Source organism: Cyprinodon tularosa, unplaced genomic scaffold (assembly GCF_016077235.1).
Source record: "Cyprinodon tularosa strain WSP-4 unplaced genomic scaffold, ASM1607723v1 ctg362, whole genome shotgun sequence".
NCBI classification, from domain to species: domain Eukaryota; kingdom Metazoa; phylum Chordata; class Actinopteri; order Cyprinodontiformes; family Cyprinodontidae; genus Cyprinodon; species Cyprinodon tularosa.
The window spans coordinates 193270-217304 of record NW_024039077.1 but is presented as its reverse complement, the minus strand read 5'-3'; the positions used below and the strand labels follow the sequence as shown (position 1 = coordinate 217304).

At 38.6% G+C, this 24035-nt stretch overlaps 1 protein-coding gene across 4 annotated transcripts in view; it reads right to left on the bottom strand.

The window, feature by feature from the left end:
* Positions 1-24035, bottom strand: part of LOC119790380 (beta-1,3-galactosyltransferase 1-like) — a 232731-nt gene that overhangs the window by 88128 nt on the left and 120568 nt on the right. The window contains exon 4 of one of the 4 annotated variants that reach the window (XR_005281716.1): positions 1180-1309. The exons of the other annotated variants lie outside the window; for them this stretch is intronic. The gene's annotated coding sequence lies outside the window, so the exon portion shown is untranslated. Of the gene's footprint in view, positions 1-1179; positions 1310-24035 lie in introns of those variants that run through there. 4 annotated transcript variants of the gene reach the window in all.

Here is a 24035-nt window from a genome sequence, read left to right as displayed (position 1 = left end):
GAGAAGGAGGTAGGCAGGTGGGAGGAGGAGTGATCATTGTCTTGGCATGAGCATGCATGTGAGGGGACGGAGTCCTTGCAGAATCCTTGAACTCCTCTGTTCTGTTGCTGCTCACAAACAGAAAACAACTGCCTTTTTGACACATGGAAACTGCAGAGCAGGGAACTATAATTTCATGAATCCTCCTCCTCCTTTATGGCATTGCTAAGTTAAACAGCTCTGCTTCCCACAACAAAAGCCCTGAAAAGTCACTTTCATTTATAGACGGATGAGGATCTATCAAGAGATTGGGGTTATACAGCCTAAACCATGAACTGATCCAAATCTAATTTGCTAAATTAAATTTATATAAATAATCTTCCAGAATCAAATCCTCTTCGGTATTCTACAGCATGAAGATATGGAGAAACTAAATTTGAGCGTCACACATCCAATATTCACACTTCAACGATATTGCACTGCTGCAGCCTTTTAGAATATAAAAAATGTTGCTACGACTAAGGAGCTAATTTGAACCACCGTGATCCCATGTCCCTTAGCAGCCAGTATGGAAGAATGAGCCGTTGGTTTAGAAAAATAGTCAGTGGCTCTTCTTCCCGAGATGGATGACGTTAATCCAATAGTAATGGTGAGACAAGAAAGGATGGAGAACAGTGGGGTTCTAACTGTTGAGCTAGCAGTTTTAAGGTACAGTTCACCAGATAGAGACAAAAGACCAACAGGACGATCAACTTTACCTGAACTCTAAGCTAAAAAAGGAAAATGCATGTTTGTTTACTGAGAAAATCAGAGTAAACGATGCAAATAAAGAGGAGAAAGCATTGCTTAAGAGATTTTGAGGGCATCTTAAATAGTTATGTATACATCAGTAGCGATGTCTCATTAAATACCAAGGAAGCTAAGAAAATATGTCAGATAGGCATTGTTAAACTCCATAAAATGCAGTTATTAAAATGCATTAAATGTGCACTACAATGCTCTTAATTTCATGAGTACGTTGTGCATTAATCAATCTGTTCTTAAATCGATCTCCCCTCCGAAATGGAGCAGCGTGATGCTCCCTGTTGGTGTCTATGTTTAATCCCTGTTGAGGCGTTAGCCTCTGTGCATTGAAGCAACCAGCAAGAAAGTTGTACCCTGATTGGATAACAAGCAAAAAAATCCTTCACTTACAGTGACGCTTTGCCTCTTATGGAATCTATGGAGCAGGGACGGGCCGGGGGAGGATATGAAGCTGGCTGCTCGATACCGATTGACTAAACACGCTTAAAGATTTGACCAACAGCAGCCAGAAAGACGGGATTTTCACCTAACCAAACAGACAAGGAAAAAGCAATTGTTCATTCAGAACAGTCATTGAGAAAAAAAATGGGTGAGGTCAGTCAAGCCAGAATGTCAAGAATAAAGTTGATATATAGTTTTACTGTAAATATGAATAGCAAAACCAGTTTTTTTCAGAGGATGCAGGCTTACAAATGTCACCAAATAACATGATGTCGAGTTGATGTCTGTCATTAAAAACGTCCACTGGTGTCATCTACCGGTACTTTATTTCTCAAACTTTTTTCAACTTTTTTATTGACAGTTGGACATTATTCTCGACATTTCCCCTTGATTACTGTCGTTTCCTCTTTATTGGCGAAATATCTACATTTTTGATGACTGTTTAATTTTTAAAAATTTTCTCGTGGCGCTAATACGTACATTTTTACCCATTGCAGTAATGTGTTTAATGGGTTTCCACATTTGATAACGCAAAACGTTACATTTGGATTTCATTAACGTCATTGAGCCTCTGCTGAGACCAGCAGCCACCACTGGTACACATGGAATTGATAAATAAAAGGCTCAATTCATTGAAATAGCTCAGTTAAACTATATACGTTACAATTTATGAATGTTAATAGAGTAAGGGAGGAAAATATATGATTACGTTGAATTTGTGTGAAGACTAGGTTGAAGCTATCGCTATAATTATGCTGCTATAGGCTTAGACTCCTGGAGGACATAGAGACCACCATTTCATCATTCAGCTTCATTTTATCTCTATTCTCCCACTCTGCAGAATCTGTTAGTTCAATCTCTAACATTATGCTCTCTCTGCTTTTTCTCATAGTACATTTGCCTCATCCGTTCCTGTTTGGCTGTGACACCATCCTGGACAGAAAGATCAGCTGTGCTGCTGCCATTAACAGCTTCATCCGCTGACATGGGGATGGCTCAGCACTTGTCTGCCTGGCTGTGTGTTTCCTGGACGGGGCCGCCTTTTACAGCTGCTTCTTGTGTCTGTGCTTCTGTCTCCTTGAACTCCAGTCGGCCTCGGCAGATGGCCGCTCACACTGAGCCTGGTTCTACTGGAGGTTTCTTCCTGTTAAAAGGGAGTTTTTCCTCTCCACTGTTGCTACAAGCATGCTTAGTGTGAGGGATTGCCTTCCGAGTCAATGAGCCGATGCAATCAACTGGTTTTCCTTAGATAGAAAACTTTGAATCAATTTGACAGTATGATCTGGTGAACTGTAAAGTGCCTTGAGGTGACATGTGTTGTGAATTGTTGCTATATAAATAAACTGAATTTAATTGAAGTTTGGCTAAAATCTTAACCATTGCCCACTCTTTTGAGATCACAGATCTGGACTCTAAACATTTAGACTTTATTCTTCTGCTTTACTGCTTTGGGATTTTTAACTCGCAGCACAAACACACATGCCATCTCTCCTCTGAACTGATTACCATTCTCACCCAAACAGTTGGAGGTAAAACCAGTGGTTGAACTAACAGTCCAGAGATATTTGTTTATCTGTAATCGACAACACCTCACTGTGTCTCAATTGACCCGTTACAACTACCTTTACATAACATGCCACCAACACATAGCCCTTTGTAGGCTATCCAGCCCACTCTGAGCCACTAGAGGTGGCCTCAGAGCTTTCACTCCCACGTGCAGAGTAGAGATAAACTGTGTTCTACGTGCGTTGGGCAGAATTTTAAAAAGTTTAGTCTGTTTTTCAGCATCGTAACAGAGATGTGTTGTTATGGTGAGATGTAGCAGTAAAATTCAAATTGATGAGGGAACAGTATGAGTAAACAAAGATGAACACATTCCATCATTTATTTTGTATTTACACCATATTTCCCCATCTGCCTTTAGAACAAAGAGTTTACAAAAGGCGACTGTGATATATGTGCATCCGAAATTCTCGGTTTTGGGCCAGATTCTAATTTTACGCAGCCTCAACACACTATTGTCCCAAAGTCCAAACCCCTACCATGAAGCAAAGGCAATGAAGTCTCACGTCAATGCGTGGAGGGAAGGCCCATTCATCTACACAGGGTTTAGCTTTATCAAAGTCATGCATGGTTAAGAGTATGCAATCACTCATTAAATACACAAAGGAGCAGAGGATTTGCTTGGGGGGGGGGGGGGGGGGGGGTGTGGGGGGGAGCTTCACAGCCAGGACTCCTCCACTCATTTCAAATATCAAACAGCCTCACTCAAAGAGGTGGGGTGCTGAATATGTGTGAGAGCTGAAATCACCTTCGGGAAATGGAAAGTGAACAGAGTATAGGAGAGAAGCAGGGGGTAAACAGCCAAAGCAGAGGTGGGCAAAGGAGGTTTAGCATATGAGAGAATAGAAAAAAAAAAAAAATGCATCGGCTCAGTGGAGGAGGTTGTGCCAACACGTCTCTCTCTGGAACAACATTTTCATTTTCACGCGTTTCACCTTGATACCTTGCCATCACCGGTTAAGTTCAAATTAAGGGTGTGCAAAATAATCGTCAAATCGATGCATCGTGATTCTAATTTTTGTGATCTACTGAATCGATTCTTGAAGGCAAGAATCGATTATTAAAAAAAAAAAATGAACAAATAAAATACATTAATGGTTGGCGCACATCAATCAAACCAAGTGGAATACAACTTCCAGTCCAGCAGATGTCGCTGCGGATGTGTTGACGCCTGCTGCTTTGTGTCATAAGCATGTCCGGACTGATTATCCTCATTTTGTTATTTTAAGTTTGATGAATCCTAAGATCTTTTTGTTAGTGTGTCCATGCCAGTAATAGTAATATTTCTGTCCAGTATTTGTTTTCATGGCAACACCTCCAAAAGTAATTTAAATAAATACAGCTATGTATGAATTCAGTTGCTTTCAGTTATGTATCAATTGAAGACACTATCCAGATCACACCCAGCCAGTCAGCCACTGGTAAGGGCTGTATCTTTTTCTTACAGTGTTCAGTGAAAATATCCAAATGCATCGCAATATTTCAAGTATCGTGATGCATCGTGATAGAATCGCATCGTGGCATGTGAATCGTGATTCGAATCGAATCGTGACTTCTTTGCCAATACCCACCCCTAGTTCAAATGTGGGTTCCTCCTACTGCAAACACACAAACAACGGCAGTTTTTTTCACCCCTTTCACTTTAACAGTAAAAAGCTAAGTGAGCGGTGCGTTCAGGTTCCTCGGGTGATTTAAGCCCACAAAACATGAATAGAAACCGACCCGACTTGGATTTGAATTTGAAAAGAGATGAACAAAAAGAACCTCACGATTGAAAGAACACAGGGTCAGACGTTCTCTAAATCTATCTAAACATGTTAAATTTTCCTTCAGTAGTTTAAAAACTTCCTTAGATGAGATCTATGATTAACCTTTTTTATCATTTAACTTTTTATTGGTATTTTTCACTCTTTTCACATAAACAGTGCAGATTAACCTTTTCACATTCAACTTAATATAACATAAAACTTTCACTTGGTAGCTATTCCTCTCTTTGACCTTTGTCCCATCTAGTTTATCTAGTTCTTTATCTTTGTCGCAGTCTTTTGTCCTGAATGTTGTCCATTTCCTCCACTTTTCTTCCATTTGAGTTTGTTGAAGTCTTAGACGATGTGTCAGTTTTTCCATGGTGTAGATTTCTTTTATTATTCCAGTCTAGGGATGCACGATATTGGGATTTTGGCCGATATCCGATATGCCGATATTTTAAAACTCATGTAGCCGATAACCGATATCGATACCGATGTTAAAGCTGGACAAAAATAAGTAGTCATTGAAAATAGCAGTTTTGTTATCCATTTCTGACACTTTGAAAAATAATATACTCAAATATATTTTCATATGCTGATATCAAATTGATTTTTAAAAACGCGGTATCGATCTATTTTACTTTCAAAATCTCGTGAAATTTCATCGTTCTATTACAAACTCTTGTGATATTTTGCAAATTCTTGTCAGATTTTGTTAGTAAAATAGATCGATACCGCGTCAATATATCAACATATAAAAATATGGCAAAATTTTGTGGATTTTCGGGGGATTTCGTAGCATAACGATGACATATAGCAATATTTCATTAGTAAAAGAGATTGATATGGTGTTTTTAAATGGCAATATATCAGCAAATGAAGATATTGTGATATTTTAATGTATCAATATTTTTTCCCTCGTCTTTAGAAGTTTTTAAGTCTGTAAAAAAGAAGTTTTTGAGGAAGAAGAAGAAGTAGTATTTATTTTTTTTTTTTTTAGACTTTAGAAACTCAGAAGCTGATCAAAAATCGGGTTAAATATCGCAGGGCTGGCCGATGTCCGATATTCAGTTTTAAGGCCGATACCGAAGGGGGACGATTATATCATGCATCCCTATTCCAGTCCATTGTTCTTGACAAGTGGGGTCTGCCTGTCCCCATTGCCAGATAATTGCTTTTTTGGTAGCTATTAACAATATCTTAATCAGATACATCTCTTTTACCCTTGCTTCGATATTGTTCAAATAGCAAAGATATAGTACCACGGTACTAATCAGAATATAATATCCCAGAATTTTCTTTACAGTTTCATGGAAATATTTTCAAAATTTAACAGTTTTAGGACAGTTCCAAAATATGTGTGAGTGGTCGACGTTCACTGATCCACAATTCTGCCAACACCCAGTGTTTGTACCGTTATATTCATACTTATCTATCATTATCTTTAAACTAGTGTTGCACCAATACCACAATTTTAGTGCAGTATCGGTATCGGTGCAACACTAGTTTAAAGATAAACAAGTACCGACAAATAGGACACTGATTCACTGTATTCACAAAGCTAGGCAGCAGCTTGACAAAGCCATGATGGCAATTATTTTACATTCAAGTACTATGCAGTTCTTCATATATACACACACACATCAATTTCAAACAGATGGTATCGGTATGGTATCGGCCAATACTGCAGTCGGGTATTGGGACCAAAAAATGGCATCGGAGCAACACTACTTAACTGTCTCTTTCCTTTTAAATGAGGCAGAGCTGCATTTCTCTTCAGTTTATACATCCAGAAAAAAATTTAAATCAATTTGTTAGAAAAATAAATCTGAATGAAGCATGAATTGTATCTTCCCACCAAATTGAAAATTACATTAATGAAGAAATAGTTTATTATTCTGTTATGAAAATCTAACAAAATAACCTGATAAATTAATGGGTTTTTTAAGATTGTAGAGAAATTATTGCATCCGACATTTACTGTTACCCGTTAGTTTTTGATAAACTAAAGAAATTAATAAGTAATTAATTGGCATCTATGAGAAAAAATTAGTCTCATATTCTGATGTTATCTATTGATGAACTGCGAAGCATCTTTTTATTAGCGTTAAGCCGTATTTCTTGCTCACGGTATCGGCTATTTCGACACTCTGACAATGACTTTTTGCTCTTCCATAGGTCACTGATCCATCTGCACAAACGTCACAATTGACCTCTTCTCCTGTCGGACCAAGGAGGTCACTTTCCGACAGGACAGCTGCTCCTTGCAACTGGTTTTTTGTTTGAAACCAAAGAAATAAACACAGTAGTATTTTTGTTTTCCGTTTATTGACCTAAAACCAGAGAAAAAGATAAACCATTATCCGATTTTGTATTTCTTTTCTGCTGTAAACTGAAATGGAAAAAACAAAAAGTGCTCTCAGGTTCACTTTCCATTGTATTTTTGACAAGTAGCCTGACCCAGGATTTCTTTCCAGCCTGCATACCCAATGTGTTTCACACAAATACGAAACCGTCACATTACTTTTATTTTTACTTTTAAAATTAAAAAGGGGAAGCATACTACTGTATATGCGTAAGGGCATCCAATGATTAAGGATATAAACAAGCTCCTGTATTTGTGTCTGCAAAATGGTTTGCAGGCGATAGAAGTTTGATGTTCCAGCACAGGAGAAACCGTTAAAGCTGCAGACAGCTCATGCTGGTGACTGAATGTTTATGGACTCCTCTCCAGGATGTGTCAGCCAAAAACTTTAAATTAGCGGCGAAGTGGAAAAACAACTTTAAGGGGAGGATATGCTTCACTGATTTCAAAACAAAAACAGCTTCCAAGCTTCACTTTAGATGAAACCTTCATTTGTCAAGAGACGCTCTGACTGGCAAGGAAAAGAGCCGTCTGCTCTAGTGAGGATCTGTTACTGCTACCCAGAAATCCAAGAAGGCCTCTAACTCTTTCTCTTCACTAGACTTTAAAATGTCAGATTCAAAACCCATTTAATGCAATTTCTGTTTTTATCCTCATAAATATTAGTTTTACAAACAGTAAAAGCGTGCTAACCGCTCCAGTTTCCCGTAAAATATGTTTTAGGATCTTGGGAGCAATTAAACATATAAAATCCACAGCAGTCATTAAATGTAAATTTTCAGTCATTCAGATCAAGCGCACCAGAAAACAGGCTTAAATTCATTACTATTTGTTTAAAATTTGAAGTATTCTGTAGAAAATACTTAAATGGATAGCATGACATCCTGAACAAAGCTTTCTTTGAAACAGCCTAAAGGCACGGTTAAACTTCTGTAGTGGTGTGCTACGTTTCATTTCACCTTTTTCCGCATATTCATGCTCATCACCCTCGCCCTTCAGCAGATGAGCTAAATCTGGACTTTCTATCCAAACCCACTTGTAGTAATTGAGTCATCTTATCGTCTACAACAGTCTTTAATTAAGCCTCTGTGTCTATCGTCAAGCTCCAAAATCTTGTAAAGATGTTAATGTGACTTGATGTTGATGTAAGATTTGAGCAAAAAATGATATAGAAGTAAAACCATAACTTACTGACCACCCATCAATAACCTTTATTATTGTTGTTGTTGACCAATAAGGAACACTTGGGCAGTGATCTCTAAATATCTGTTTCTTCAGATCCGCCACTTTATTCAAATGCACAACCCATCATTTCCTCAATTACCTGAGGAGTCAAAATTGGATATTAAAGATCCCCATACATTTAAAGGACCAAAACTCTAATATATATAACTTAATTATGTCATTTAGTAACGTATCAGCAGCCAACATCAAGACAAAATGGGAAGAAGAGTTAGGGATAGTCATTTCAGAAGAGACCTGGGCTAGAGCTCTTAATCTTGTAAACGATACTACTTCTTGTGTGCGTCTCAATCTGATTCAGTTTAAAATTCTCCACCGTACTCACTATAGCAAAGTCAGGCTTGGTATAGTGAGTTACCCTGAAATAGATTGATCGTGTGATCGCTGTAGAGCCACCAACGCAGACTTAGTTCATATGTTTTGGTCGTGATCTAAGCTGAAAGAGTATTGGAATTCAGTATTTGGGATTTTAAACAATGCGTTTGGTCTACATCTAAATGCTGGTCCTTTAATGGCTATTTTTGGGGTTGACTCTGCGATTTCTAGAAAGGAAAATTTATTGCTTTTGCAACTCTGGTTGCTCGAAGGAGAATACTTCTGTAATGGAAATCCCAATTTCCACCTAAGGCAGCAATGTGGCTCTCGGATATGATGATGTTCCTAAAAATCGAACAAGTGAAATATTTTTTGAAATGATCAACCAAAAAATAGTATGGTAAGTAAAAAAAAAAAAAAAAAGGTATGGGACCCTCTGTTGGGTTATTTTGATAAACTTACAAATCTCCCTTCTCGCTAGTAAACAAGTCTCAATGTAAAGTGTTTTCATTTTGGGATAACAATCTCTTTTTTTATATTTAGTTATTTTTATTTTCCTGTCGGCACAGGGGTTTCTGGGGTTGAATGGGGTTTATAAAAATATAAAAATGTTGAAATGCTGTTTGATTCTTGTTATACTGTACATGGTCAAAACAATTGTAACAACTGCAAAACACTACAATTTGAATGGCATTGTACGCTCACCGGCCACTTTATTAGGTACACCTGTCCAACTGCTCGTTAACACTTAATTTGATTGTTGGTGCCAGAAGGGCTGGTCTGAGTATTTCAGAAACTGCTGATCTACTGGGATTTTCACGCACAACCATCTCTAGGGTTTACAGAGAATGGTCCGAAAAAGAAAAAACATCCAGTGAGCGGCAGTTCTGTGGGCGGAAATGCCTTGTTGATGCCAGAGGTCAGAGGAGAATGGCCAGACTGGTTCGAGCTGATAGAAGGGCAACAGTGACTCAAATAACCACCCGTTACAACCAAGGTGGGCAGAAGAGCATCTCTGAACGCACAGTACGTCGAACTTTGAGGCAGATGGGCTACAGCAGCAGAAGACCACACCGGGTGCCACTCCTTTCAGCTAAGAACAGGAAACTGTGGCTACAATATGCACAAGCTCATCGAAATTGGACAATGGAAGATTGGAAAAACGTTGCCTGGTCTGATGAGTCTCGATTTCTGCTGCGACATTCGGATGGTAGGGTCAGAATTTGGCGTCTACAACATGAAAGCATGGATCCATCCTGCCTTGTATCAACTGTTCAGGCTGGTGGTGGTGGTGTCATGGTGTGGGGAATATTTTCTTGGCACTATTTGGGCCCCTTGGTACCAATTGAGCATTGTTGCAACGCCACAGCCTACCTGAGTATTGTTGCTGACCATGTCCATCCCTTTATGACCACAATGTACCCAACTTCTGATGGCTACTTTCAGCAGGATAATGCGCCATGTCATAAAGCTGGAATCATCTCAGACTGGTTTCTTGAACATGACAATGAGTTCACTGTACTCAAATGGCCTCCACAGTCACCAGATCTCAATCCAATAGAGCATCTTTGGGATGTGGTGGAACGGGAGATTCGCATCATGGATGTGCAGCCGACAAATCTGCAGCAACCGTGTGATGCCATCATGTCAATATGGACCAAACTCCCTGAGGAATGCTTCCAGCACCTTGTTGAATCTATGCCATGAAGAATTAAGGCAGTTCTGAAGGCAAAAGGGGGTCCAACCCATTACTAGCATGGGGTACCTAATAAAGTGGCCGGTGAGTGTACATCTGTTTTAACAACAATAAAAATATGATTAAAAAAAAAAATAATATCTGTTCTATATTGGGAGTTATGGCCTTTTGGTGAAGAGAGGAAGGTTTGCATCCTGTAGCAGATGCAGAAGATACCGGTTCTAAACTATCTGAGCGTGACCCTTGACCCTAGAATATTCTCCTGTTGCCGCTTTGCTTTATCTGCAGCCCACTTTTTCCAAATTTGGCATAGGACAAATGTCCTCACTGCGGTATAATAAGAGACAGCATACATTAATACAAAAAAGCATAAAAAGGATTTAAACTAAATCCAGCAATGACTGGCAGGTTACCTGTTAAATTATGCAGAAGCATCTGTCAGCAGCGTGAACAGCGCTAACTCTGCTAATCTTATCAAATGTGTTGCAAACACTTTAAAAGTCCTTCCTCCATATGTTCTTTGGTGTAAAATAAACTATTATCACTGAGCTGCTTGGTGACACTTCCTTCAATCTCACATATTAACTCCATTTCATCTCCTAAATAATTCATTGTTACTTTAAACAATAAATGCCTTTAATGCTATTTCACCAACATATATATAAATTAAAGAGATTGCAGCATAGCCTATTTTAAAACTATTTTTATGTCCACTGTGCTTCCCTCCTATCTCCTTTCTCTCAGAACATGGTATCATAACATTATGTTAAAGCTGAAGTCTGTAAGTTTTTAAAATCACTTTTTTGTCATATTGGCTAAAACTGTCCCTATGCCCAGACAGCAGTACATGTGATATGTAACCTGTGAAAAAAACTGCTTCAATTGGTACCGCCTACTGCCTGTATTTCAATCTGGAAAGAATAATTCGGGACGAGTCAAAACAACCAATCACAGCCAGAGGAGCGTCTGATGGAGTGTCAATCACAGCTACCACCCCCCCCCCCCACCTCACCGCTTAACCTGCCGCTGCCGCCCGGCTGCTGCAGTCAGGAGGACGCGCGTGGAAGTCATGGCTGAGCGACAGCCACCAGCGAAAGAGAAACTGCCCTTACTGCCCCTGCCGGCAACTGCTTACATGGCAAACTTCGGTATAACCAGCATCTTATATCTAGCTGCTTGGAGGTGAGTGTTATCGCTCTTACCGGTTCACACTCCATGCCGCGTACGCTGCTTGGATGCTTGTGGTCGCATGCGGTAGCCGCGCAGGTGCTGTGAGAGGGGTGGAGCTTGGAGGTGGGGCATGAGTGAAGCAGAGAGGGTGGGGGAGTGGCGTGAAACCTGTTTTTCTTCAAATTTTCAGTCGAAGTCTGCTTTCTTCTCAATGTTACAGACTGCTGCTTTAATATACACATTACATTTTCAAGTGTAATTATTATTAACACAATTATGCTGTAAAAATCAAAAGAGTTGATAGTAACAGCAGAAAAATGAGCTAATTTAAGTTCCCTAATAGGTATTTGATTGGAACCTAAATGTCTCACATGGAAGCATTTCTATTTCATATCTGCAGAACTAGTTTTCCATCATTTTCTGTAATGAATTCAGTTCTATTTATTGTTTTACCAAACTTCATTCAAGGAAAACCTGTTTATGCAAGTGTTAAGATTAACGATCTGAAATTTTCAATTCTATTTTCATATATTTTCTTTTTTCGCATCTAACATTATTCCTACTATCCAGGAATTTATTCCAATTTGTCCAGTAATCACTTACACAGTTGGAAACTAGGCTGTGTAATCATTACGTTAAGGGGTTTGGTTCAATACCTGGGTAATTGAATCTTCATCGGGGCAGATAGAGTGTCTGTATAGTTTAACATGAGATTTATTAGTTTTTTACTCGGTCAAGACTAAGTCGTTTGCATCCATCCATCTTCTTCCGCTTATCCAGGATCGGGTTGCGGGGGTAGCAGCTTCACTAGGGAGGCCCAGACGTCCCTCTCCGCAGCCACTTTGGCCAGCTCCTCCGGGGGAATCCCAAGTTGTTCCCAGGCCATCCAAGAAACATAATCCCTCCAGCGTGTCCTGGGTCTCCCCCTGGGCCTGGAACACCTCATGAGTCTAAAGAACATGGCGGCTTCAGCAGATGAAACTAGCGTTAGCGTGGCTATCGAGCAAGTTTTATTAGAATTACAGACTATTTCTTCACTGAAAGAAGAGCAAAACACTGCTCTGGAGGCTTTTCTCAGAGGAAAAGATGTTTTGGGTCTTCTCCCGACTGGTTTCGGCAAGAGTTTGATCTATCAATTGGCTCCTCTTTGTTGTCGCTCTGTTAGTACGTCATATGCTTCGTTGATCTGATTGGTTTATTTGGCCCGTCTATCACCAACATAGGCCAATCAGCTAACCAGTATTTTCGCCCCTTCCCAAAATTACTTCAACAGAAGGTTTCCAGATGGATATGCGGAGCAAATCCATCTGGCGGAGTCAGGTTAGCTCCTCCCTTTTCCTGCCAGCTAAGGTTAACTGGGGCGAACTAGTTGACTTATTGTTCTGGTCCATTTTTGAAGTTTAAAATCTGTTAAACTGGTTTTATTAAACAGATAGCTGCTGTTACAGGGAATTATTGGGTTAATATATTTCACCTAGATAAAGTTGGATTGTCTGCAATTATAAACTAAGGCTGTAAACATTTACTAGAGGTTCAGATAACTTGGTCTCTCCTTCCAAAGGTAAACAGCTTAATTGTTGGCTGAAAAGTCCAATTGTTAGTTATAAGCATAAAAGGCTCACAGATGATAATAAAAGCCATTTGAGATATTTTTCATTATTATTTGCCTATGATTAGAATACATTAGTTATAATTTCCAATTATAATACAAGTACAATCATTATCAAAAGGGTAAAATTTCACAACAGCACAAAATAACACAAATTGCTCCTTTGATCTGGCTTTCTACTCAGGTCGCTTCTGTTTTTACTTTAACTATAAATGATTTGCTGCTACCTCCCTCTCAACCAATGCACTGATGCCTGCTGTGATTCTCGTGTCAGCCCAGACAAATACTCAGGTTATGCATTACCCCTTATGTAAACCTGCTAACATTTTAATCATCTCGCAGAACGATCGACAATCTCCTGTAGCTTCTGTTTCAGAGGCTATTTGATGTGATTGTTCCCCTTGCTGCTCGCTAATAGAAATCTCACCACATTCTCATTTAAAGAGACAGGTGTAATCTTTTGAAATTGTCCTTTCCAGCTGCGATATTCGGGAAGCTTATAAAATAGTCCCTTCATTGATCTGAGGACACTAAGAGGCTTTATTGTGGCTCCCGTTCCATTATCACTGAGGAATCCCTTGAAATGGAATAAAGCCAAACAATGGCGGTAAGTGAGGGCGCAGAAAAGTGCAATAAAAGCCTCTAGGTGTGCGGTCCATCAGTGTGTATACACTGTCACCGTTTTCCTTGTGATTAATCAAGCGGCAGCAAAGTTCATTTAGAGTAAACACAGAAGCTCCACTTAAAACACAGGATGACCCTTAAGGAAAAGACATTCAACCCCGACGTTTGTGCAGATAAAATTAATACTTGCTCGTCAATTAATTATGTTGACTTCATGCTCCCTTACACATACTTAATTCTTTTCCACTCAGCTTTCCAACTTCCGACGCACCAAAATGGATTTTCCCTCGAGGCCAGCAATCAGGGTTTTACATTTGTAATGACCCACAATAATTGAAGCGTGATTGATCCACCGAATCGACTTATGGGTTACAGCATTCCAAGAAGCGCATCTCAAAGACCTTTAAACAAAAAACAAACAGCTGCATCCAGCATCATTTTTGCCGATATTTTGCCGCTATATGACACAAATCATGGTCACTGGCTGATGCCGGACTGACAAGGCTGGGAGTTTGTGACTTTATATGAAGACTCCCTTAGAGGGAGAATGAACTGGTGGCATAATGTATTCATAAAAAAAAGGTTGCAAATTGGTCCAGAGACATGATAAAGTGCTCTCTGGAGTGCGTTTAAAGAACTATGATGAAGTTATGCAAATGTGGCTTTAGGCTGGATCTGAGAGACAAGCTGCTCAATTAGTTCTAAACTTGCTGGTGGATGAACCCTGTGAACATCTACAGAGCCCTAAAAATACATTCTGTTGAGAGGAAAACTATTAGGTTTGCTCCTCTCATACATGGACCTTGTGTCTGAGTGGTAAGAAAAAAAGAAACACTACAAGAGTTTGCATTTGCAGTTAAAGCTGTTAAAGCTGCAGACGACTGAATAAAAGCGGCTTTAGACGCAGCTCAAAACCTCACAACTGTACTTGCTCTGAAAGGTTTGCCATAATTTAATGATTCAGGTAGGGAACTCACAACCATACACATTTCTTCTTGTTATAATAGCCACGCATCACTTTCTTTCCTCTTCAGGATAATGGTTAATGCTTTGGTTTATATAAAATATCCCCCTAAATATTCGAGATTTCCATCAAGAAACATTTTTATTTGGATTTTCGGCAAAATCCAATCAGAAAAAAACATTCACTTTGCTTTAATTTGGGCAGAATCTCTTTCACCAATTAACTCATGAGACCCCCTAAAAAGCAAAATTTAAACAGGGTTTTGAATTGTGTCAAAAAAATGTAAATTAAAATATTTTTTTGTCACTAATGGTCACTAAAATGTTTTTAAGCTCAACATGTCCAGTATTAAAATTCGAAACCTTTATTCACAAATATGTTCTGTTTTTTGCGAAGTGGAGCCAGCCAATCCTGTTCGTGTATGCAAATTAGCCATGTGCTTTTCCGCAGTTGATAACGCGGGCAACGCGGAACAGATTGCACGAAAACAGCAGGTCTTCACGCCTGTTTGTGGACCTCAACGGACCTCCTCTGGACTAATTCGACCCAGTTCCATTCGTCAGAAACTGGATTAAAGCAGGACATGTGTGTGCATGAAAGAGAGAGACAGACAGAGAGACAGACAGACAGACAGTCTTTGTGCATGTGTGTGTTTTTATAGACTGACTGTCTATTCCGGCTCTTGCCCGCTCCACCAGATTCACAGAAAGCTTCATCCACCAAGCTGTCAGGAAGCTGACCCCCCCTCAAAAAAAAAAAAAATCACTCCGGACAAACTGTCTCCTGCACTACTATTAATACTATATTTATTTACTGTTCTTTTGCACTGTTACTTTTACAAATGTATATCTTACATAATTGGTAATAATAATAATTTTTCTGCTGCCATTACCATCTGCCTTTTTACACTAGCATAAGTATTGTATTTTATATTATTGTACATTTTATATTTTATTGTGAAATTGAATGTTTAAATTTTAGTATTAGGAACTGATCTTATCTGTTGTGCCTGTGCACTTTATCGGTTTCACTGTTGGTGAATGAGAAACGTCCTCTCGAGTCCTTGTATGTCTGGTGAATCTGAAGAATTGACATTAAAGCTGACTTTGACTATGAAATGTTATAGGCCTACTGCATATTGAGAAAATATAGATCGGTGTTGCGCAACAATCAGGAGATGGGAACCCCCACAAATATTGACAGGTATTTCGCACACTTGTTGAAATCAACAAGAATCACATACCTACAAGTTTTTTGTCTTGATCCAGGAAACATGTTCTAGAAGCGTGATCCAGGTTGTTCGACTTTATCCAGGAAACCACTGGATAGATAATTTTTAGTAATACTTCTTGCAATCCATATTCATAAAACCAAGCAAATGTACACAGTGTGAAATGTTCACAACTTTGCTCAGAGAATGAATGTTTCCATCTTTTCTGTAATATCACTTGTCCAATGTCATCACCGTACATGCTCAGAGCAGTCCAGTGATATATACATTTGGATTGTATGCAAACAATACAGTTTACAAGTACAGTAAAATACATAAAAAACAAAAATGGCCACGATTGTCTGCAAAAATAAAACCGGAAAAATGCACCACTGAGTACAGGACATCGTACTTCTCAAACAGATCAGGTACAGACAAAATCATTTAATAATATTGTTTAGTATTTCTTATGTAAGTAAGGACAGAATTAAGTTCTAAATGCATTCAGTGGCGATCCGGATGTGGTTGCGCATGCTCAAATAAACACATGGTTAGGATCAGACTTCCAGCACAGATTGGTGCGTGACACTAACACTCAATTTACACTGTGGTAAGCTCAGTTTCAAACTCCTTCAAAGTTTACACAGCCTCCACATGGTGGTGTTAATCAAACGGACAGTCGTCAAATTTCAACTTTTTTCTATTTTTGCAGGATGCCGGAGCCAGACTGCAATGGATCTACAGAAATCACGAACGATCACACAATTCAAAACAATTCCCTAAAAAGTGACCAGATTTATCTGGAAAACTCACTTTATTTATAAACCTTGAATCTATATATAGGCGTTTGCACTCAAGATCAATTAATGGGCTGCATATAGAAATGTTGGTAATCAAAACATAACAAATGGCCGATTGGACAAATCTATCGAGCATCGACGATAAACTCAGGCCTTCAGCGATCGTTTTTTTTTAAGAGCAATATCTCTGTTTCTCTTTTGGACCTATGGGTTCAAACGAAGAAATAAACGTAATACAGTTTTTAATGGGACACACAAGCTTTCCCCAATGCCACTATGTCACAACAGAACCAGAACCAAGTGTTTTATACAGATTTAATTTAACACAAGAAAACACATGATTAAACAACAAATAAATAAGGGAAAATTCTCTCCTTCAGTGATGCGGTGTGCTTTTCATGAAAAAAAGAATCTCCACTGGTTTTGTTTCTGTTCGATTTTACACATTTAGATAAATAAATTAATAACTATAAAAAAAAAAAAACTATAATATCTCCAAACATAGAACTTAAAAAAAGGAAACTATTCAAACTAGATAAAACAAATACACTTCTGACAAGAAAGCAAGCCTTTTTTACCGTGCACAAGAGGAGCTCTGAAGGGGTTCTTGTCTTTGTCCACAAAGTCATCTGCATGAATATTACTTCAATTGCCATTTGGTTAAATATCGTCCAACCTCACAACTAATATAGATCCTCTCCACTCAGTTTGTCTACCAATTGTAGAAATTAACTATTAGAATCTACAGGAGGAGTTGTTTCGGTCTAACATACATGTTTCATTGGGTCTTATTGTATCTGCCCATGCTCTTCTGGACTTTGCACCGCAGTGGAGCAGATCGGAAGAAGCAATTAATATATTAGGGTAAATTAAGGTCTATTTCTCACCTAATCCCACCAAAGTACTTGGCTATCTTTTATATTAATAAAACGACAATTGAATAAGCCGTGCATTCAGATTTAACAGCAAGGATTTCAGGTTGACCTCAGTAACATCTATTTAGACTCCACTCTTACAGTCGTTGTGCTACAGCTTCTTTTTAAGAACTTACTCTAACTATAGCATAACATTAGATTCCAGCCAGGATTAGAGCGTTACAGCTGCAGAGCTGCTGCAATTAAAAATGACATCATGCTAAAATACTCTTCATGGCTTAAATGCAAATGATATGCAGATTGGTAATATGATTCATGTATTAATTTGCCGTGCTGAGCGGTGATTAGGTGTGTGGGAGTTGGAGGCAGTCATAGAAGCTCGCTAATGGCTAAAAACATAATGGTGGGAGGGAGAGGGGAGCTAAGGCCAGCCTTTTCCCTCATTTAGAGGGAGAGGTGACCTTTTCACAGAGTCGTCGGGGAAGCTCACATGCATGTATGTAGGGGATTTGAACTTTAGCTCACACGGAGCAACTGCCATATGGAAGATAACTGTTTCTGTCTCTGCAGGCTACAGCATGCACTGAGCAGCAAATAGAAGGCAGAATGACAGCTGCTCTTCATGTCTTATTTAAACAGGCATTTGCTGAATGTTGTCACGGTGGCCGAGAGCAAAGCAAGCCACCAGATTTGCACCCTGTCATCGGGTGAAAATCCGGATAATATGAAGTGAAGTTAAAGTTTGAAACTTCACATTTTTGCTGGTTAGGATTCCGACCAAAGAGATAAAAAGCAGCTGTATTTCATTTAATGGGAAAGGTAAGATTGGATGCCGATTCTAACACAAAACTCTTAAAGCTTTACTTTCCAGTGGAAAAAAAGGGGTTTTGTTCTTTCATTAGAAAACTTAGTGATTGTGCAAGTCTCACTTTTCACAAACATTTTCTTTACTGACAAATTTCATGCTCACAAACAACAGCTGTGTGTGCACTAACATCTTCCCAAGCAGTTTTTTTTATTTAGGAAGCAAACTTCTACTTACTGAAGTTACTTCTTTTTTATAAAAGCCGCCTCCTGTTTTGGTAGGCATAACTCAAAAGCTCCTTTTGCTAAAAATGTATTTTTGAAATGAAAACAATGAAAAGTCTTACTGCGATTTACGCATGTTAATTTTTGTAAGTCTCGAAAATATGATGTCTAAAACAAGTAAAACGGTCTTTTCTTTGGCTATAGGACGAAACCAAAGCAACCTAAGATTACAAACATCTCAACCAAAATTGTAATTACATTAACTAAATATCTTTAAAATTGCTGAAACAAACAAAAAAACAACTGTAATCATAGTGATATAATCTAAATAGAGATTAACTGATGCAGGTTTTTAAGGCGTCATTTAGGCTCCAGTAAAGCTGGTCACTGATATATGCTGCAGATTCTTTGGTCGATTTCTAAGGTCAATATCGCTCCTTCTTTCTAAATTTACTGCAATGATAAAAATTAAATGATAAATGTTACACATCATCTAAAGGCATGGCCACTAAATGCCTTAATGAACCAGCGAATGCAAACAAGTGTGATGTTAATACAAGATAAAAAAAAAATACCAAGCTAAAAATATTCACCGGCTCATGTATCCATTTATCTCTTAACCCTGTAATGCCAAATGTATCATATTTGATACATACGGTTTCTGAAATGTTTTGCGTCTGACACCTTTTGCATAATTTAATGGTAAAAACTATGCTCAAAATCCTATTGTACACAATCAGATATACCTGATAACAGAGGGCAGAAGACTACACAAAAAATAATCTTGACTTATCGCATAGTAATAAATTATTAATATCAAAAATTTATTTCTGTTTTTTCTTTTTACATATTTTGTTCTAAGGCCAAATAAGGAATTCAAACCAAAAAAAAAGTAATTTTCTGTTTTGTTTTATTCTTGGATCGGGCTTTAAAGGGTTAATATAAATTCGACAAATTCAGAAAACCTCCATGTTTAGTTTGAGATTTAATATAAGTTGGGGGGAAAAAACTCCAAATCGCAGAAAGCAGTGGTATGCTAAAGTCAAACATAAATCCTTACAAATTTAAACATGGAGTTTTTGAAACTGTTCAGTACAGTGAAGGATCCATGATGCCGAGGGTCATTTTCATTTGCCCTTATTAATATCAGGAATGCCAAAAAAATGTCCCACCCGAGGTTACACTACTTCAATAAAGCTTAAATACGGTAATCATCCAGATAGGTTTAAGGATTTACTAAATAAAGAGACGGCACTAGACGTACAGAGGAGCAGATGGCATCATTAGGCAACTTGGCTCCATTTTAATTAAGCTAGCTAAACAAACACCGACCTTGAACATGAAACAAAAAGAGGGAGATGTTGCTACCAAACATTCACAGCAGCTCTGTTCTCCAGTCTTAAAGCCACAGTCCATTAATTAAACATTTTTATCTGCTTTAAATTAGCCGATTGTTGCGCTTCATTAGGGAGGGTTGATAGCAGTGGGGCTGGTTGTTAGATGAGAAACAGCAGGGATGGGAGCTTCTGTTTGTTATATTTTCAATACAAATCATAAGGCCAGTAGGGAGTGCTGCACATTATTATTTTCATTTTATTTTATTTGGCACAGTGGAGGCCAGTGTTTCCAACCTTTTTCAACTTGTGCGCCCCTTTGGACATTTCGTCTTACCATGAGTTCCCCTCTCAGTCAAAAGTATTGAGGGTCTTCCGAAAGTGGAACGTACAATAACTGATTATAAAATAAAAACTATTTTACTTAATCTTTTAATTTGATCATTTAATTATTTTCATGTTTTCCATGTCAAATAAAAAAAAAACATAAATATGTTGCCTGGAAGTTGGTAAGGAATAAAAATAAATACAAAATAAAATCTGTGTTTATAAAAACCGGAGCTCCTCTGAGTAACTCCCTTATAAATACATTTAAACTTGATAAATTATGGTCAGATGGTCAAGTATGTGTCAAAGTTGAAGGTAAACTCATATGCATATGGAAGCAAATCGTTTCAAATTTTACATTTCAAATTGAATTTTGGTATGTATTTGCTGGGGTACATTTTGAAAAATGAATCTCAAATGTCTTTTCTTTTTCATTTTAATTAAGTAAAAGGATGAGCAGTGTTAAAGAAGAAAATGAAAATGCAAACAGAATTATTGATTACTAATTTCATTTATAAGTCAAACAATGCAGCAACATTCTTTTCATTCATTCACATTCCTAAAATATGGTAAAAATTTGCTTCCATAAACTCAAACGTATAAGAGAAACGTACTTTTTGGTTTTTGGTTGGTTTTGTGGTCCTCACAAAGCAAAACATATGCCAAACCTATTTTATTTTACTACCTATGAAATATTTTCGTGTACCCGTTGCAATGTACTCGCGAACCACTAGGGGTACAAGTCTCCCCAGGTTCACTGCCCTATGCAACCGCCCATATTATGTATAAAAACAGAGGAAACCAGCATGAATGCATTTCTTTCTGGTTATATAGAACATTGCCCCTCCCCTACCTGTTGCTGCATGGTGCTTGTCAATTGGCTACAAAGAACTACATGTTTTTTTTTTATTCAAATGTATGAAATATTGTTGACAAGTGGATTAAAGAAAATGGAAAAGAAATATCCCTGACACAAAAAAAAGTCTGACAATTAGACTTTTTAGTATTTTGTCCATTAGAAATATGAGTCAAAGCCGGAATCATCTAATATCTCTACGCGACACATCATAGGGACCTTTGTTCACTGGGCATAAAACTCTTCCAATCTGTGAAGCCAGTCTCAGATGCCAAGCTCCCCGCCTCCCTCTGCACCTCCATCTTCCACTGCTCCCTGCATGCCATCTTCTCCTTTCCAGCCCTCCCAGCAGCCACCTGTGGGCCCTGGTGTCTGAAATGCTCCCATTACTTCCTGGCATGATGGGTAAAACCTGCCAGAGGGAAAACCCACTGAGCTCCTTCCTGTATTGGAGGATTTCTTTAAAACCATTTCCTTTTCATCTCCTCAGGAGTAGTTTGGCTCAGTCAGGGTGATCAAGAGGTTCTAAAAGGCGTAATCTAATTCTGCACACAAAATATACACAGGTTTGATGGCTGTTGTGCTTTGATGCGTTTCTTTATCTCCTCTATTTTGTGTTTCACATCACGAAACCTCGAGCCTAGAGAAATAAATAAAAGTGGGCAGCTATCTTCGATCAATTCTAATTCAATTTAGTCTTTTGTTGCAGAGCCAATTCCCAACAGCAGCCATCCCGGCTTGATATACCGAAGATTTAAAGATTTCTGTTTTATGGAACATAAATGAAATGCATTGATTGGGGAACGGCGGAATATAACAGAAAACAGTAATAATGCGGCAAGTAAGGAGACATACTTTTGATTAGTCTTGATTTTTTCATGATATTCAAAGTATTTGTAGCTATACTGGAATCTCTGTCCTTTTGATGACCCAGCTGGGACCAAACCTCTGCTCTAGGATGGATAGCCTCCCATTTAACACAATACTTTGGTGGAAAAAGCTCTCTAAGACCTTGGAAGTGTGGCTATGAAACAAGCCCAGGTCATCTCTCATTTACCACCATGCTTAAAAGCAAGCATGGCATCCTCCATAAGCTGGCTCAAGTGAAAAGTCATCCGTGCTGCAAAACAGGAAGGCTGGGTCCGTGTCCGAGCTGGCAGAGCTGCCAGTGTGGGTCCTTAGGCAAGACTCTTCACGCCAAGTTGCAGCCTAGTGGTTAGTAGCCTCGTGAGACCATCCTGATCTCGCGAGCTTTCAAGGTTTCACTCGCAGATCAGTCTGGAGACTCTCCGTTGAAGAAAATTTGGAGCCGTTCACCAAACGAACGTCCAATCAGCGTTGGCTTTGAGGCTGGTTGAGGTGTGACGCAACGAGAAGCGTGACAGTTCAGTCTAAAGAACATGGCGGCTTCAGCCGATAAAACTAGCGTTAGCGTGGCTATCGAGCAAGTTTTATCGGAATTACAGAGTATTTCTTCACTGAAAGAAGAGCAAAACACTGCTCTGGAGGCTTTTCTCAGAGGAAAATATGTTTTTCCTCTTCTCCTGACTGGTTTTGGCAAGATTTTGATCTATCAATTGGCTTGTGGTTGTGTTTTCGTCGTCGCTCTGTTAGTAAGTCATATGCTTCGTTGATCTGATTGGTTTATTTGGCCCGTCTATCACCAACATAGGCCAATCAGTTAACCAGTATTTTCGCCCCTTCCCAAAATTACTTCAACGGAAGGTTTCCAGATGGATATGCGGAGCAAATCCATCTGGCAGAGTCAGGTTAAGTGGTTAGGGCATTACGCTTGGAATCCTTAGGTTCTGAGTTGAAGCCCCACTCACAAAGACTGTGCCTCTGGGTCCCTGAGCAAAGACCCTTACACTGCACCCCGGGCGCCGCACAATGGCAGCCCACTGCTCCCTAAGTGGATTGGTTAATTGCAGAGACTTAATTTCTTTGGCCTGTACTTTTGATGTGTAATGACAAAAAAGATGAAAAGGGGGAAAAAAATTATTACTGCTCCTTGAAAATGTCGATATTTGTTCATCTTACAACCTCAAACTTTAATACATTTTCTATTTTAATAGACCAACACAACGTAGGGAGCTAAATTTACCCATTTGGTTCTTTTGACAAAGTGGTTCAGTTTGTTCACCACTTGTCCCTTATTCTTTTTTCTGATTCGTATGCTTAAATTTAAACATTAGTTTGCAGCTTTGCTTCACTTACTATCCCGGGTTTGTTTGTGTTAGCATTATGTTGCAGTTTTCCTCTATATGTTTAGGTTAAAGGTATTACTTCTGGATTATTGGTTGAAAATTTGTATTTTGTTTCAAAGAATATTAATGGTATTTGTTTTCCTTTTTACTCACCATTGTTTGTCCAATATTTCCTGCTAGATTGGCTAGATGATGTCATCAATTACCTTGCTGGATTCTACCACTTAGAGTAATGCTTTGTTTGTCTTTAAAGTAACTCCTTGAGTTATGTTGTATCACATTGTTTGTTTCGCAGACTCTTTCATTATGTAGATGAGTTTGTAAATTAGATTAATAATTTTATTCTTGTTTCTCTGTTTCGACTTTGTTTTTTTCTCCCTGTTTAAATGTGGCCTGGTCCACTCAAGTGCAAATGTGTTGCCAATTGGTTATACAAGCACTGAGCTCTTGGAAGCTCAGGAAATGGTTGTTAGAGTGAAAAGTGCCGAATAAAAGACAACAGAGACATCTGGAACCGATGACTGAAGCTGTTTTTTTGTTAATCTTGCTGATCCTCGACCAAACTACTTCACAGTTCTGATACCATCAATTAAAATCAAAAGCAACCATTTGTATTTAGCCATTAATCTCCATTTAAATCCAGCTGTTCTGCAAAGCCTTTAGAGCTGCATATGAGGACGTTAGTGAAGAAACAGCATTGTGAGGATAAGGAACATTATTTAGGTATGAAGTTCAAAGTTGAGTCAAGTTGTCTAAAATCTCCTGCTTTGAAATCCATTTCTTCATCCGATTATATAAAGACTACCGCACAGTTGCAAACCAACAACCCAACAGTAAATCTAAAGCATAGACTGCATAGATTAACAGCTGGTGTTGA